This window comes from Rhinopithecus roxellana, chromosome 4 (genome assembly GCF_007565055.1).
Source record: "Rhinopithecus roxellana isolate Shanxi Qingling chromosome 4, ASM756505v1, whole genome shotgun sequence".
Taxonomy (NCBI): Eukaryota; Metazoa; Chordata; class Mammalia; order Primates; family Cercopithecidae; genus Rhinopithecus; species Rhinopithecus roxellana.
In genome coordinates this window covers 64,344,847-64,363,813 of record NC_044552.1, presented here as the reverse complement: position 1 = coordinate 64,363,813, position 18,967 = coordinate 64,344,847, and the positions used below count along the sequence as shown (strand labels likewise).

The window sequence follows — 18,967 nt, the reverse complement described above, 5'->3', positions numbered from 1 at the left end:
TATCTTCTATTATCTAGTAATATCATGATTTTCACCTATTGCTTGTTACTTTCATGCAAAATCAAACTGTCTTTCAAAAGTAAACTCAATAAAAATGACCAGTGTTTATATGACATTTACTATGTGCTGGACCTTAGTCTTCGCTTATATTAACTCATTTAACCCTCCTGACAACCCTATGAAGTGGGTACAGTTATTTCCTCAATGTCCTGGGGGGTGTTTGTTTTCATTTGAAAATTCCTACTCCTAAACTATACTAATAAAGTACAAGTAGCAAGATATCAGATTATAAACAACAGGCCAGGCATGGAGGCTCAGGCCTGTAACCCTAGCACTTTGGGAGGCTGAGGTAGGTGGATCACTTGAGGCCAGGAGTTTCACCAACATGATGAAACCCCATCTCTACCAAAAACACAAAAAGCCAGGTGTGGTGGCAGACACCTGTAATCCCAGCTACCTGGGAGGCTGAGGCAGGAGGATCACTTGAATCTGTGAGGCGGAGGTTGCAGTGAGCCAAGATTGAGGCACTGCACTCCAGCCTGGGCGACAGAAAAAGATTCTATCCTCACCCGCCCCACATACACACACAAAAAGATTATAAACAACAAAATTAATTCCATGTCCTTATATCCTACCAAGGTAACTGCTTTGACACTGCAAATAACCAGTGTGATGGATAAAATAATTAAATGTATTATTAAATGTATTAATTCTTGGGCTATTTGCCCACACCAAATTTCCAAGGTTAATCCTACCCTTCATTGTGCATGAGGCACACACACTCAGATATATCCAGACAGCAAGTTAGCTACAGTTGAGAGAAAGCAAGAACTGCAGGTAAGAACAAGCCCAAAAACAATCTGTAACCTGATTTTGAAAACTAAATATTAATTTCATCACCTTCTTTACCAAATCTTCTAACAAGTGGCAAGTCAGACTGAAGTTTCTCTCCCTTCCTCTCCATTCTTTGAGGTGCTAATGAGCAGAAAATGAGAGTCTAAGGCTCAGAATAATCTACAGACTGGAATAATCAGTCTTAGAAAAACTCAAGAGCTGAAACTAAAGCCTTACTACTTTGCACCATGAAACAGGCCATTTTTTATGTTAGTGCTGACTGATCCAAATCCAAAATAAAAATACCACCAAATCAATATATTCCTCTAGAAAACATGTATTCAAAAGTTTGTCATGATCAAAGCAAACCCTGTGATTTATTTGGTATCTATCCAAAAAAAGCTACTACTATTTATCTCTTTTGTTTATCTATGTGAAAATAAATTCCAAATGACTAGAACAGGGCATGGTCCATAGTAAGTGCTCAATAAATGTTTACTAAATGAAATGCATGCATGAATCATTAGGCCCTTCAGCATTCTCACTTATCTACTCTGTCTCCAGTCCTCGCTCCCTGAAAACCACATTGCACAGAGCCACCAGAGGGATTCTTCTAGAACACAAATATAATCATGCCACTCTGTTTGAATCCCGTTCAGACTTCCCCACACGTCACCAGCAAACTGAAGTTCAAACTCTGTCACAGAGCACCTTTGTTACATCTCCAGCCCATTCTCTCACCACTCCTGGCCTTGAATATATGGCAATAATAGTGAAATTCCCCTCGCCTACATGGTGTTCTCTCCTTCCTTCTGTGAACTGGATGTCTTAGATAACTGTTCTCCTGATAAGTTGTACATATCTTTATAGCTGCACTTAGTTCACCACATTACTATCTGCTTTAATGTCCAACTTTCCTCTCTCACCGAATATGAAAAGATTTTCTTATTAATCATTGTCCCTCCAGCATCTAGAAGAGTACTCGGCACACAGTAGGTACTCGATAAATGTTTACTGAATGCTTGGATAGATGAATGGGTGGGAGAAATTAAATAGTATTACATCCATTCAAAAGGAAATTCACAGTCAACCATGCTTTTGAGGATGATGATGTTAGGCTTGCCGAGAGGAAAAAATAAACAAACGTAAGTGACTTGAACAAAACACTCTATTATTAGCAAAGATTATAGAATTTATCGTCAAGTAAGATAGTACCTTCTGGAACTTTCACTTATTTCTCAAGGCAGTGAGGCTTGGATACCTTTGAGAACGAGGCAATGAGGTAGAAGCTATATATTCTTGGATTCTCTGCCCCATAGGTCACATTCCGAAAGCAAATCTAAAACAGCAATGTTTTTAAGGAAAACAAGCTGGTGTCCATACAGCGCCATGTGGGCATACACAGCTTCCATTGAGTGAACCAGGAGAGGGGACTGGCTGAGAGCAACCTCAACCATCACCCAACGGACACATGAGTCCAAAGCCACTCTTGTGGCAGAAGAAAAGCAAATGACACCTGTTGTACACGTGGCTGGTACTACAGAAACTACTATAAAATTAGAATTTTTGGTTTGTGTCTTAATTGAGGCAGCCAACTTTGACACAGGTGCTGGCTATTGGTGGCCACAGAGGGATCTGAGCATCAACGCTGGCAAAACCAACAAAATGTGCTGTTGCTACATGTGGGCTGTGTTGGCAGTGGTGCCAATAATGTACCACCATGTTGTTCTCCTGTGTCTCAGGCTCTGTCCTCAAACAAAGCATTGGGGCAATTGGGCTTTCTTTCTTAAAAACAAGCATTCTGAAATTTCACGTCTTAAAAACCAGCTGTGCGTGGTGGCTTACGCCTGTAATCCCAGCACTTTGGGAGGCTGAGGTGGGCGGAGCTCTTGAGGTCAGGAGTTTAAGACCAGCCTGGCAAACATGGTAAAACCCCATCTCTGCTAAAAATACAAAAATTAGCTGGGCATGGTGGCACATGCCTGTAATCCCAGCTACTCAGGAGGCCGAGGCAGGAAGAATCGCTTGAACCCAGGAAGCGGAGGTTGCAGTGAGCCAAGATCAGACCACTGCACTCCAGCCTGGGCGACACAGCGAGACTCCATCTCAAAAATTAAATAAATAAATAAATAAATAAATAAATAAAATGTAGATGGAAAGTTTATTACCCTATTCTATTTTTGCATGTATTTAAAAGTTCCCATAATTATTTGTTCTCAAGAAGTTTTGCATAATACAAAGTTTTAAAAACATACAAGCCACAATTTTGTGTTAAAAAATGTGAAACATTTCGGCCGGGCGCGGTGGCTCAAGCCTGTAATCCCAGCACTTTGGGAGGCCAAGACGGGCGGATCACGAGGTCAGGAGATCGAGACCATCCTGGCTAACCCGGTGAAACCCCGTCTTTACTAAAAAAATTTAAAAAATTAGCCGGGCGAGGTGGCGGGCGCCTGTAGTCCCAGCTACTCGGGAGGCTGAGGCAGGAGAATGGCGTAAACCCGGGAGGCGGAGCTTGCAGTGAGCTGAGATCCGGTCACTGCACTCCAGCCTGGGCGACAGAGCGAGACTCCGTCTCAAAAAAAAAAAAAAAAAAAATGTGAAACATTTCACAAATTTGCATGTCATCCTTGCACAGGGGACATATTCACGTCTTTATTGTTCCAGTTTTAGTGTATGTGCTACCAAAGCAAGAACCAGAGTTTTTCTATTTCAAGATATTAACTTCAAGGTAATCAGGACACAAAAAGTGAGAAATCAAGGTTATCTTACGGAAGGGAAAATACCAAAATACTAATACCAGTAATTTAAACATAGATTTCATCCAGCCTGGCATAAAGTATTTCAATTAATGTCACCAGAAGGAGATTACACTGTTCTCTATGGATTGTTATATGTTTACGGAAATTATTTGTATCTTTAAAATATATTATTTTTGTTTTTCACTTCAAAACAACTTTAGAATGGCATCATTCTTCCTTCTACATCTATGTACATTTGAAACCTTACAAAGACATTTCTTGGCACCCTCAAAAACCACAATCTGAGCCTACCTTATTCCCAACAGCAGACCCACTTTCTCATGCCACTACCCAAGTTAGGGAACAATCTTCTATCTTTTCTGTGACACTATTATGTTTAAATGTCCTCATGGCTCCTGAGGTACCCACTACCAGATTCATCAGAACCTGTCCAATCAAACCATCCCATTTTACTCAACCCAACCCACTCCTCAGGGCCAGAGAAGTCCACATTCTGCCCTCGTTTGGACTTTAGAGCTTCTCTCGTTCATATACTGCCCTCCCTCACCCCCATCCAACTCCCCTGTGATTTTATGATATAATAAGAAATATAAGGCCAGGCATGTTGGCTCATGCCAGCACTTTGGGAGGCCTGGGCAGGTAGATCGTTTGTGAGAGGCGAAGTCAGCTGGACTTCCTGGGTCAAGTGGGGACTTGGAGAACTTTTCCGTCTAGGTAGAGAATTGTAAACACATCAATCAGTGCTCTGTGTCTAGCTAAAGGACTGTCAATACACCAATCAGCACTCTGTAAAAATGCACCAATGACTGCTCTGTGTCTTGCTAAAGGACTGTAAATGCACCAATCAGCACTCTGTAAAAACGCACCAATCAGCACTCTGTGTCTAGCTAAAGGATTGTAAATGCACCAATCAGCACTCTGTAAAATGGACCAATCAGCAGGACATAGGCGGGGACAAATAAGGGAATAAAAGCTGACCACCCCCAGCCAACAGCAGCAACCCACTCAAGTCCCCTTCCACGCTGTGGAAGCTTTGTTCTTTCACTCTTCACAATAAATCTTGCTGCTGCTCACTGTTTGGGTCCGTGTCACTATTAAGAGCTGTAACATTCACCACGAAGTTCCATGGCTTCATTCTTGAAGTCAGTGAGACCAAGAACTCACCGGAAGGAACCAACTCCAGACACACTTGGAGTCAGGAGTTTAAGACCAGTCTGGCCAACATGGCGAAACCCCGTCTCTACTAAAAATACAAAAATTAGCCAGACGTGGTGATGCACACCTGCAATCCCAGCTACTTGGGAGGCTGAGGCATGAGAATCGCTTTAACCAGAAAGGTGGAGGTTGCAATGAGCTGAGATTGAGCCACTGTACTCCAGCCTGGGCAACAGAACGAGCCTCTGTCTTAAAAAAATAAAAATAAGGTCTTCGTCTCCAGTTCCTAGCACAGAATTTCTAAAACCTTTGGAAGTTCCTGGGCAATAGGAATGAGAAGAGTGTCTCTTGTTCATAATAAACCCATTTTCAATCATACCTGAGTTTAGGCAAATGTGATGACTCCTGGTGGGTCCCTAGAGAGTTTCAGGATGAGGGCTGGTGGTTGCCAGGGGAACCAACCATGAAATCTGAGGAATGAACTTTCAGCCCCTGCCCCATTTCTGGGGAGGAAAGAAGGGATGGAGATTGAATTAATCACCAGTGACCAGTGATGTAGTCAACCATGACTATGTAAAGGAAGCTCCACAAAACCCCTAAGTTACAGAGTTCAGAAAGCTTCTGGATTGGTGAACAATCCAGGTGCTGGGAGGGTGGGCATCTAGAGAGGGCATGCCCTTCCTCTATACCTTGTCCTGTGCATGTCTTCTATTTGGCTGCTACTGGGTTGTAACTTCTGTAACAAACCAGTAATAGGAAGTAATTTTAGTTTTTCATAGAGTTTTCGTGAGTTCTGTGAGCCTTTATAGAGAATTACTGAACCCAAAGAGTGGGGCTCACAGAAACTCAAGATTTATCATCTCTTGCTTGAAGTATAGGAGACCTGGACTTACAACTGGTATCTAAAGTGGAGAAGAGTCTTGTGGGTCTAAGCCCATAAACTGTGGGGTCTGTGCTAACTCTGGGTAGTGTCAGAATTGAAGAATTGGTTGTTGGTGTGGAAAAAATCCAGCCATTTGTGTCAGAAGTGTTGTGAGCAGAAACAGATCACAGACCCACCCAATGTGCAAGGGCCAGAATGGCTTAGGTCTAAAGGAAAACATTCTAGAGGAGCCGTTAGACTTAGGTGACACAATTTTTTATAACTGCCTATTTCAATACTATTAAGATATAACCTTCTGCAATTTGGTGGTGCTTGTTTATAATCTGATAGAACTTAACGAAACTCAAAAACGGAATTAAGGCAACTCAGTAAAAATTTTAAAGGGCAGGAAAACACAACCTCTGGAATCAAGACTAGGAATTTTGGCAACTAAGTTATCAAAATATTCTCACCATTTATAAATTCTAGCACACTTTCTCTAACAATACGAAAATAAAGAGAAACAAATATATAGCAGTCCAAACACACTTACAGCAGAAAGAGAAAAAAAGATGAGTGTACCATCAAAAAGTCCCTTTTCCAATGCAGGTTTCTTGCTACTTTAGACCAAATATTTCGTGTGATCCAAGGCATGAGTCCACTTCTGGCAGGAAAGAGTACACAGTCTAGACTGTGGCTCCTTAAAGGAAAAATGTGTGTCTAAGTTATTTGTAAATTTCCAATGACCTACACAGTGCCTGGTGCAAAGAAAACAATAAATGGTTGATTAATAAAGAGAGGCTTGTTGTGAACCACAGGCCTTAGATTTTAAAAAGGAAGAACTATCGATAAAGGTATTTGGAATTTATTTACAAATTCATATCAAACATGAAATCTAATTCAAACAATAGGAGGTATAAGTATTTTTTTTAGTTTTTCATAGAGTTCATTATCTGGAAATTTTGTAATTCATGTAATTTTAATTTTCCATTTACTTTCCCAATCCAACAAAATCTCTTTCTCTTTCTTTCCTTGAGGGCAAGGGTCAGCAAACTACTCCAGAGAGCCAAATCTGACCCACTATTTATTGTTGTAAATAAAGTTTTAATGCAAAATAACCACATCCATCAGTTTGTATACTTTCTATGGCTGCTTTCTATGGCTGCTTTCACACTACCATGGCAGAACTGAGTATCTACAACAGAGAATCTGCCCGCAAGCCTAAAATGTTTGCTATCTGGCCCCTTAGAGTAAATGTTTGGTGATTTCTTCTTTAGAGTATCATATAATACCAAATACCCAATAAAATACTGTGTTTTTAAAATAACTTGGGAGATTTACTAAGCTAAAGTTATTTACAAGATAATTGGATATGCTATTCACTTTTGGTCCACATGGCTTTATTTACATCCTCAAAATTAAAATATACCAAAGACACAGCTTTAAAAGAACAAAAGCCTAATGATACAGAAAATCCTTTCTTGCCACCTAATTTATGCCATGATCTGCTATGCCTTTGAGAGTCCTTAAAGGGCAGAATAAATTCCACAGAGGTAAGAAAAGGAAAGAAAAAAGTGCATAAAGAAGTTCAAAAGAAATGTAAGGCTATACAAAGTAGAAGCAGGGTACAGGGTCACACATACAACATCTTGATCACTCCACATATTGAGTAAATGTGATATTTAACAAGATGAGTTTCGAGTAATGTTAAAGAAAAAGAAACAGCAGAAAAAGCAAGTGAGCCTTTTGGTTTACTTAACCAGGCTTAAAAGTGGCAGAAACCAGGCAAAAAGGTGCCCTTTTGGAAATATAGCAATCCCAGCCCTGAGGAGACTCAAGGAAGACAACGTGAAGAGATCAAAGGCATTTCACCCTGACCTGTACCCATTTCACCAGAAGGTTCATTCCATCCACCTTTCAGTGATCAGAAAGAAGCAAAGCCCTGGAGCCACCTCAAGACACACAGCCTGACTACCTCTGCTTAATGTAGAAAGTTCTCTGGCCAGCTGAGAGGTCTCATCATCCTCTGAAAGAATCTTGCTTATTCCTACCAAGCCCAAACCCAAACCCCTCCTTCTTCCATCTACCCAAATTCTACACATCCTTCATGGTCACACTCAAAATTCCAAGCAGTGCAACTGTGCTATTCCAGAGGGACCCATTCTCAAAGATGATGTAAATGGTGTTCCCTGGCATTGTACAACACAGTGGCCCCAATCCCAACTCCTCAAGAAAGCCTCTCCCAACACATCACAGCAGGCTGACATTCCCTCTTTCTTTCCTCAATATGTATCTTACGGCCCTACTGGACTGTAAGCTCCTAGAAGACAGGACAATATATAGCTCTTTAATACAAAAGCTAATAATGGCACGAACACCAAACAGCACCTACTGAGTCAAACTTTGTGCTAAATGCTTTGTATGCATTATCTTATTTAAGTCTCAAAATAATCTTATGCGTATGTGTTATTTTAGTTTTACAGATGAAGAAACTGAGACTTAAAGTTTTAAATTTGCTGTAGGCCATACAACCAGAAAATGGCTGAGCTAGGAGTCTGACCAAGGTCTGTCTGGTTCCAAGAATAACGTTCCTAAATTGTACACTAACTCTCACCCCAAAGGTACCCAATAAAACCTGCTTTTTTTTTTTTTTTTTTACCCCCAAGATAGTAGATTGGAGGCACTGTGAGAATGCCTCTACCACTTGGAACGACAAAATAGTGTGGAGAGATTCACACTGTGAATTTTTTTTTCAGGAAGAAGCACAGGAACTTACTATGAGGCAGATGGAAATCTCTAAGTCCCCAGAGTGTGAGAGGAGGATAAACTGCCTCTAGGATATACACTCCTACTGGGGAATCTGGCTATCCAGGCCACAAGGGAAGCCCTCAACCCTACCCAGCACTAAAGCTGATTCAGTGAGCCATGGGGAGTATATGAGAAGGAGTAGCACTGGACATGCTTTCAGTGCACTCCCAGTCTCCAGCAAGGACAGAGGGAAGCCACTGCTGATCCTACCTCACTGGGGACCTTGTGGAAGTCAGCCAGCTAACTCAGCCAGCAATCACAGGTTGAGAGAAGCTCAACTGAGATTCACGATATGAGTGGGAACAAGCTCCCTTGGGCAGAACTGAGGGGCAAGTGGGAAGTGTGCTGCAGCCATAAGACAGCACAGGGGTTGGGTGCCCCTGCTGTTTGGGGAGACCAAGAGAAATGTGGCCTGAAGGCCATGCAAAGGCTAATGGCCTGGGGCAGTTTTCAGTTCTGGGTGCCAACTGTCTGGAACCCAGCTAGCTGCTGCTAGTGGTACACTGTGGTTGTGAGACCTGCCTTGCCAAGTGCATGAAAGCTGGGTAGGGCTTGCTGCTACCTGCTACTCCCCACTCTCCATGCAGACTCTTCAGTGCAGCAGAAGCAGCTGTGCTTTTCCTTTGAATATACCCCAGCAGCCAGAGAACTGCCCTCTGATCCTCACTAGGACCGCTGCTTTTGCCCGCATATGGAGAGCTAGAGCACAGACTTGCCTGACCCAGCCCCAGTTTGGCTTTGCCCCTCAATCCTACCCTGTTAGCTTGTTCTTTGTAGAACAGAAACTTTTGGGAGCTCTATGGCCCCACCAATTGCCTGAGACACCAGAGTACCTCCCCTGGGTACATAAGGCAAGCACAAATCCTACCACTACCACAGCTGGTGCTGTTTTGCAAGCACCACCTTCTGGTTGGAGTCCAACTGACATAGGCCATTATAGCATCTTCAGGCAGAAGAACACAGCATGCAGGAAGAAGAAAACTCACGTGTGACCTCAGCAATCAACATTGCCTGCAACACCCTGGCTAATCAATAGATCCTTAGTCTGTCCATGTGACCAGTTCATCTACTACTACAACCAGTATTTGAGAAAACCAACACACTAAGGCTTTTCATAACCAAGGAATCTCACAGCACTCCCCTGCCATCCCCATCAGAACTGGTGCTGGTACCCACTGCTGGGATACTTGAGGATCCACATCACTGGATCCCTTGGAGACATCCCCCAGCACCACCCTGGAGTGTAGCAGCTCCACTAGGCAGCTAGACCTAGATAAGAGTTTCATTCACAGTAGTCTGGACTTCAGGGACTTCTACTCCTAAGGGAAGAAGAAATGCATGACATCAAGGGAGCACTCCATGAAACAAAAGAATCAAGATGGCAGGCCTTGAGTCCCAGAACTTTCCATTTCTAGGAAGTTGCTTTTAGCAGAGGCACAGCTGCAGTGCTTGGCTCAGCAGAAAACGTCTGTGGCTCTACCCCAACAGCCAGTCAGCCCTGGTGCTCATGAAGGGTCTTAGAAAAGGCGATTTCTTCTCCCCTTCATCCACCATCGACATAGCTGAGGCTTCCCCCATGGGAGCTCAGCATGGATGTACCTGTAGACATTCTTTCTGGGATACTTCAGGGTGGCTGCATCCACATAGAAAGAATGTCCCCTAGGTTCAAGCTTGCACGAGGGGTACAATCCTTTCTTTGATGAACATCAACATTCCTACAGATGAAAAGAGGTGCCTGATCTGAATAGCTGGAACTCTGGGTCAGGAGTGTAATTGGAAGGTGGATCACTTTCCTGCTAGTCTAGTAGGCAAGCTGAGGTGGGTTCTTCCCTTTCCCTTGAAAAGACCTCAGTGCATTTCACTGAGAGCTGCCCCAGCTGCTTCTATCAAGGCTGAGACCTCTGCCCACCACTGAGTATTGCATTTACCAACCTGCTTTAGCCACAGCTGATTTTTACCCATGGACATCTCTCCTACTGGCCTGACGCCTAAGCTGTTCAACTCAGTAAATAAAATACTGCTGAAAAAAATAAATTAATTAAAACATGCACACCACTGGGGAATGAGATCAGCTTTAAGAGACCTCTGCAATTCCAACCCCACAGGAGACAATGAACCTGCTCACAAACCAAGCACTATGCTACTACAACCTGCATCTGAGAAAGCTATCATACAAAGACTCTCTATAACCAAGGAACTCATACAAAGTCTTCACCCCTGAAACCACCAAGAGCTGAATTAGGCTATAATAAACTATAAACATTAAAGTCACATCCTCAAGGGGGAAAAAATTTTTTTAAGTCAAATCAAAAATAAATTCAAGAATAATTAGAATAGCCTACCCAAATTAGAAGGAACTAGAAAAATAATACTGGCAGCCAGGTGCAGTGGCTCATGCCTGTAATCCCAGCACTTTGGGAGGTTGAGGCAGACGGATCACCTGAGGTAGGAACTTCGAGATCAGTCTGGCCAACATGGTGAAACCCCGTCTCTATTAAAAATACAAAAATTAGCTGGGCATGGTGGTGGGCACCGTAAGCCCAGCTACTCGCAAGGCTGAGGCAAGAGAACCCCTTGAACCCAGGAAGCAGAGGTTGCAGTGAGCCAAGATCGTGCCATTGCACTCCAGCCTGGGCAACAAGAACAAAACTCCATCTCAAAAAATAATAATAATAATTCTGGCAATATGACAAAACAGGGTTCTATAACAACCCCAAAAGATCACACTAGATCTTCTGCAATGGATCCAAACCAAGATGAAATCTTTGAAATACCAGATAAAGAATTCAAAAGGTGGATTATTAAAGCTATTCAAGGAAATACAAGAAAGAGCATAAAGAAATTGGAAAAACAATTCACGGTATGAACAAAAAATTTTCTAAAGAGCTAGATATTCTGAAGAAAAACCAATCAGAACTTCTGGAAATTAAAGATACACTTAGGAAATTGCAGAATATAATGGAAAGTTTTAACGCTAGACTAGAACAAGTAGAAAAAAGAATTTCAGAGCTTGAAGATAAGCCTTTCAAATTAACCCAGACAAAAATAAAGAAAAAAGAATTAAAAGAAATTAACAAAGTCTCCAAGAAATATGAGATTATGTAGAACAGTCAAGCCTTAGAATCAATGGTGTTACTGAGGGAGAAGAGAAAGCAAAAAGTTTGGGAAACTTATTGGAGAAAATAAGCGAGAAAAATTTCCCTGGCCTTGCTAGAGATTTAGGTAACCAAATGTAAGAAGCATAAATAATTCCTGCGAGATTCACAGCTAAAAGGACATCATCAAGGCATACAGTCATCAGGCTATCTAAAGTAAACATGAAGGAAAGAATTCTAAGAGTAATGAGACAAAAGTATCAGGCAACCTACAGGTGAAAACATACCAGACTAACAGCAGACTTCTCTGCAGAAACCATACAAGCCAGAAGGGACTGGAGTCCTATCTTTAGCATCCTCAAACAGAGTAACTGTCAGTCACGAATTTTTTATCCAGCAAGACTAAGTTTTACAAATGGAGTCTTTTTCAGAGAAGCAAATGCTGAGGGAATGTGTCATTACCAGACCAGCCCTACAAAAAATGCTAATCTTGAATCAAAAGGTTGATATGCACCAAAATAGAACCTCTCGAAAGCATAAAATATATAGGACATATCAAACCATAATACAATGAAGAAAACCAAGTACCTATGTAACAACACGATAACTGAACAATGCCTTGCATCTCAAGACTAAATATTCCATTAAAAGATATACTTTGGCAGAATGGATAAAAAGTCACAAATCAAATATCTGCTGTCTTCAACAGAATCAACTAACATGAAAAGACTCTTATAGACTCCAGGTAAAGAGGTAGAAAAAGATATTTCATGTAAATGAGAATCAGAAGTGAGCAGGAAAAGCTATTCTTCCATCAGATAAAACAGACTTTAAAACAACAGTAAAAAAAGACAAAATATGCCATTATATAGTAATAAAAGGATCAATCAAACAAGATGATATTACAATTCTAGATATATATGCATCTAAGTCTGGAACTCCAGATTCATAAAACAATTACTACTGGACCTAAGAAAAGAAATAGACAGCAACATAATAATAGTGGCTTCCATACTCCACTGACAGCACTACATAGATCATCAAGGAAGAAAGTCAACTAAGAAATACCAAGCTTAAACTATACTCTAGAACAAATGGACCTAATATATTCACAGAATATCCCACCCAAGAACTGCAAAATATACATTCTTCTCATTAGAACATGGACCATTCTCCAAGACACACCATATGACAGGCCACAAAACAAGTCTCGATACATTTTAAAAAATCAAAATCATACCAAGTACCTTCTCAGACCACAATGGAAAAACCAGAAATCATCTCCAAAAGGAATTCCCAAAACTATACAAATACACAGAAATTAAACAACCTACTCCTGAATGACTTTTAGGTGAACAATGACATCAAGATGGATATTAAGAAATATTTCAAAATGAATAACAGTGACACATCATCAAAAACTCTGGAATACAGCAAGAGCAATGCTGTGAGTTAAGTTTATTGCCTACATCAAAAAGTATGAAAGATCACAAACTGACAACCTAACCTCATACCTCAAGGAGCTAGAGAAACATGAAGAAATCAAACCCAAAGCTAGCAGAATGAACGAAATAACAAAGAGTTTCTCATTAGAGCAGAACTAAATGAAACTGAAACAAACAAACAAAAAAATTAAAAAGATCAAGGAAACAAAAACTTGGTTTTTTAAAAAGATAAACAAAATCAATAGATGATTAGCTAGATTAACCAGGAAAAGATTCAAGTAAGTTCAATTAGAAATGAAAAATGGAGGCTGGGCGTGGTGGCTCAGGCCTGTAATCCCAGAATTTCGGGAGGCCGAGGCAGACGGATCATGAGGTCAGGAGATTGAGACCATTCTGGCCAACATGGTGAAACCTGGTCTCTACTACAAATACAAAAACATTAGCCAGGTGTGGTGCCACATGCCTATAATCCCAGCTACTCCAGAGGCTAAGGCAGGAGAATCGTTTGAACCAGAGAGGCAGAGGTTGCAGTGAACCAAGATCGCGCCACTACACTTCAGCCTGGCGATAAAGCGAGACTGTCATAAATAAATAAATAAATAAATAAATAAATAAATAAATAAATAAATAAATGAAAATGGACACATTATAACCAACAGAAACGTAAAAGATCATTCGAGACTACTACGAACACCTCCATGCAAACAAACTAGAAAATCTAGAGGAAATGGACAAATTTCTGGAAACATACAATCCTCCTAGCTTGAATCAGGAAGAAATAGAAATCCTGAACAGACCAACAACAAGTAGCAAGATTGAATCAGTAATTTTAAAATTGCCAAAAAAAAAAAAAAAAAAAAAAAAAGCGCAAGGCCACATAGATTCGCAGCTGAATTGTACCAGACATTCAAAGAAGAATTGGTACCAATCTGCTGAAACTATTCCAAAAGATTGAGAAAGAGGGCATCCTCTATAACTCATTCTATGACACCAATATCACCCTGATACCAAAACCAGGAAAAGACATAACAGAAAAAAAAAAAAAAAAAAAAGACAAAGAAAACTACAGAATAATATCCTTGAATCAACATAGATGTAAAATCCTCAACAAAATACTAACAAACTGAATCCAACAGCACATCAAAAAGATAATTCACCATGCTCAAGTGGGTTTCATCCAGGATGTAAGGATGGTTTAACAAATGCAAGTCAATAAATGTGAAACATCATATAAACAGAATTTAAAAAAAACAAAAACCTATCGATCTTCTCAATAGATGCAGAAAAAGCATTCGGTAAAATCCAGCATCTCTTTATGATAAAAATTCTCAACAAACTAGGGATAGAAGGAATATACTTCAAAATGATAAAAGCCATATATGACAAATCCACAACCAACATCATACTGAAGGGGAAAAGTTGAAACCATTGCCCTTCAGAACTAGAACAAGACAAGGGAGCCCACTTTCACCACTTCTATTCAACATAGCACTAGAAGCCCTAGTCAGAGCAATCAGGCAAGAGAAAAAAATAAAGGGCATCCAAATTGGAAAAGAGTAAGTTACACTATCTCTGTTTGCCAGTAGTATGACTGTATACCTAGAAAACCCTAAAGACTCCTCCAAAAGACTCCTAGATTTGATAAATGAACTCACTGAAGTCTCAGGTTACAAAATCAATGTACACAAATCAGTAGCACTGCCACACACCAACAACAATCAAACTGAGAATCAAATCAAGAACTCAATCCCTTTTATAATAGCAGCAAAAATAAAATAAAATAAGTTACCTAGAAATACACTTAACCAAGGAGGTGAAAAATCTCTTCAAGGAGAACGACAAAACACTGCTGAAGGAAATCAAAGATAATACAAACAAATGGAAAAAATATCGCATGCTCATGAATTGGAAGAATCAGTTTCATGAAAATGGCCATACTGCCCAAAGCAATCTAGAGATTCAATGCAACTTCTATCAAAATACCAACATCATTTTTCACAGAATTGGAAAAAAATAATTCATATGGAACCAAAAAGAACCCAAATAGCCAAAGCAATCCTAAGCAAAAAGAACAAACATGAAGGCATCACATTACCTAACTTCAAGTTATACTACAAGGTTATAGTTACCAAAACAGCATGGCATTGGTATAAAAATAAATACATATGCCAATGCAACAGAATAGAGAACACAGTAATAAAACCAAATACTTACAACCACAATTGATCTTCAACAAAGTACACAAAAACATAAATTGGAGAAAGAACTCCCTATTCAATAAATGGTGCTGAAAAAACTGGATAGCCACACGTATAAGAATGAAACTGGATCCCTATCTCTCACCATATACAAAAATCAACTCAAGATGGACCAAAGACTTACATCTAAGAGCTGAAACCATAAAAATTAGAGTAGACAACCTAGGAAGAACTTTTGGACACTGGTCTAGGTAAAGAATTTATGACTAAGACCCCAAAAGCAAATGCAACAAAAACAAAAATAAATAAATAGAAACTAATTAAACGAAAAAGCTTCTGCACAGCAAATCATCATCACAGTAAACAGACAACCCACAGAGTAGGAGAAAATATTTGCAAACTATGCATCTGACAAAGAACTAATATCCACAATCTACAAATAACTCAAATAAATTAGCAAGAAAAAAAAAACAAATAATCCCATCAAAAAGTGGGCAAATGACATGAATAGACATTTCTCAAAAGAAGATATACAAATAGCCAACAAATATATGAAACAATGTTCAACATCACTGATCATCAGGGAAATGCAAATTAAAACCACAACAAGATACCACCCAGCCAGAATGGCCATTACTAAAAAGTTAAAATACAATAGATGCTGGCATGGATGTGGTAGAAAGGGAACACTTACTTATACACTGCTGGTGGGAGTGTAAGTTAGTACAGCCTCTATGGAAAACAGCATGAAGATTCCTTAAAGAATTGAAAGTAAATATACCATTCCACCCAGCAATCCCACTACTGGGCATCTACTAAAAGGAAAAGAGGTCATTCTATCAAAAAGACACGTGCACACATCATAGCATCATTTGTAATTGCAAAGATACAGAACCAACCTAAGTGCCCATCAACTGATGAGTGGATAAAGAAAATGTGGTCTATATACACTATGGAATACTACTCAGACATAAAACAGAATGAAATATCTTTCACAGCAATTTGGATGGAGCTGGAGGCCATTATTCTACGTGAAGTAATTCAGGAACGGAAAACCAAATACCATATGTTCTCACTTATAAGTGGGAGCTAAACTATGGGTACACAAAAGCTTATAGAGTCGTTTAACAAACTTTGGTGACTCAGAAGAGGGGAGGGGAGGAGAGAGATAAGGGACAAAAAAACTACATATTGGGTCCAATATACACAGATGATGGGTGCACTAAAAGCTCAGACTTCACCACTATACAATTTGTCCATGTAACCAAAAACCATTTGTACCTCAAAAGCTATTGAAATTTTACACACACAGATAGATATAGATATATATACACACATATATATATATATATATATATATCTCAACTAAAAAAAAAATCTATTTAGTAAATAAAACTCCTGGTTCAACCTACAGTTGGTCCTTTAGACTTTCCACTTCCTAAGAGAGAACAGCTCTCAGGGTGGAAGAGTTACGAGGCAGACAAACCCCATAGTGCTATTCTATCATCCCACACAAATGCAGGGGCTGTATGACTCCATCGGGGCAGTACAAAAGACAAAATATTCCCGTCCTTTGCTCCTAAGAGCAAGCACATCATGGCAGGCAGTTTACGATTATTTTCCACATGTCTTCTTTACTAGCCAGGCCATTCATGTCTTTATATTTGACAACTGGCTACACACCCTCAAAAATAAACACAGTGATGGAAAGGTTGCTCTGCTCCCTGCTAATACATGTGTAATAAAGCTACTCTTGCAGAAGCTTGGTGCTGTGGTCAAAAGGAACAGCTTCCCCCTCCTACCCCCATAAAGATGAAGGTCTTGAATAAAACAGAAGCCACCCAGAGTCCAGTTCTGAAATGAAAATATCACACTCATAAAAGCGTTAAGAAGGTTCCCTATTGAGCTGGTTTCAAATGTTTAATTACTGTAATTATATGCATACATACTTTATCACTGTTTTCTAATGAGGTTGGCAAGGAGATAGAAACTTGGCATTTTATTCCTAGTTTAATGCGCTTGTTTTTATGCTTACTGTAACAGCTTGCTAGAAGAGCACTGGAGATAGAGTCGGATACGCTTTAAAGGACAAGGGAAAACAGCTCCCAGTGGATGGTACACACATGGCAAAAGGCCAAGACTAGAAGCACCGTCATTAGGAAAAGGAATCAACCAAGGTAAGCAACATCATTCACAAACAGGAAAATCTGGACTGCAGCCTACCTACCTTCTCTCCTCACTTCAAGTAAGACTTTGAGCTTTAAAAACAAGGAGAGTGGCTGGGAGGGGGAGTCACAGCTGCTTAATCTGAAAGCACCTTTCAGTTTCTTTGCAAAAGTTTCCAAGTCAAGGGGAAAATTCAATACCCAAACATACAAAGCAAGCTCCAGAGGCAAATGTGGGCACTTCTGAGAGCAGCAGTACTCCAGGGTTGGTTCCTAGCCTACAAGAGTTCTGGTGAAAGAGGCTACTGTGAACCAAAGGCCCAGCCTTCCTGCAGAGGAGGAAAGTCAGCAGTTTACTTGGGAATTTGCCACCTCAATACATAGCAAGTGAGGAAGTGGTGAGCGGTGGCAGATGGAAAGGGGTAAGGGGGGCGAGGGGCACAAGCTAGACCCAGACAGCTGTGGTGTTATAAAAATGTAGCAGCCAAGCAATGTGGAAACGGGAGTCTTAAACATCTGATTAACCAAGAAGCAGCTGTGGTAATTTCTGGACTAGCTTAAAAAAAAAAATCAAAATACAGCATTGCATTCAACTGTTAAGCTGACTGCAAGAGCGATCAATGGGTTGAGAATAAAACTAAAGCTCGAGACACTGAGCCTTGCTCTAATGGTGTCGATGGCACAAGGCCATGCTAAGGGGTAAAACCAGGTTATGATGAGTTCCCTGTCTGGGACTTCCAAGAAGCATTCCCTAGAACAGGATCCAAGACAGATCCACCCAATATTTAAATCCAGCCTTTAACAAAGGCCCTGTATAGACACCAGACTAACTAATTTGAGCCTGAAAGGAGACTCCTAAAAGTTTGGATAAACTTAGTTACTTATATTCCTCTATTGTAGTAGAAATAGACATGTGACCTAATCATGTAAGGAGTTTTAAATTCAGCCAAAATAACTGGCAAATTTTCCTTGCTAAAATAGCAAAAACGAACCCTCCTAACACAGTTACTCCATTGAAATTCTTTACAGTAAATCAATAAGTATATCATTCTGTATAACATATTGATCAATACAACATATTTTGACCAATTAGACATTTTAGTCAAAAAACATGAGTCTGGGACAAGGAAGAATATACATACGTGAAGCCATTTATCACATTAAAATACATAAAGCAAGAGTGTAGACATGTAAAATCTCATTAATTCCACATCTAGATATTTCAACCATTTCTGAAAGGTAGACAGAGGACTCCAGAGTAAAGAGTACAGGACTTAACCATTTTAGGAGAGATTTTAGGGAGATTCACAGAACTGCCAATCAGGTGGGTCTTACGTTATTGGTTATATCATAATCATCTGGGGTTCTATGAGATTCCGGAGTAATGTCTGTTTTGTCTCCCTAAATTGAAAGCATGTCTTTGATTTCACTTGGAAACATTGATCTGTATGCAGCTGGTGCTTATTAGGAGGTGTTAGCTGTCTGTTCAATGTGCTGTAAGAGTGATGTATTGGGCTAATTTAACCCCAATAGCTTTATAATTCTGTCACAACCTTTCTGCAGCCACCTACTTTTCCTAGGGCAGGGAAATGGAAATCATTTTAAGAAATGGAAAAAGTGTGATTTAAGTAATTCAGCTTAGTTTA

The 18,967-nt window shown here is 40.1% G+C and overlaps 2 protein-coding genes and 1 pseudogene across 6 annotated transcripts in view; 1 reads left to right on the top strand and 2 right to left on the bottom strand.

The window, feature by feature from the left end:
* Positions 1-18,967, top strand: part of LOC104663792 (cytidine monophosphate-N-acetylneuraminic acid hydroxylase) — a 366,736-nt gene that overhangs the window by 65,318 nt on the left and 282,451 nt on the right. For both annotated transcript variants that reach the window (XM_030929498.1, XM_030929496.1), the window contains exon 2: positions 17,200-17,333. The gene's annotated coding sequence lies outside the window, so the exon portion shown is untranslated. The remainder of the gene's footprint in view (positions 1-17,199; positions 17,334-18,967) is intronic.
* Positions 1-18,967, bottom strand: part of CARMIL1 (capping protein regulator and myosin 1 linker 1) — a 344,245-nt gene that overhangs the window by 234,814 nt on the left and 90,464 nt on the right. The window lies entirely within an intron of this gene.
* Positions 3,425-3,524, bottom strand: LOC115897126 (annotated as a pseudogene).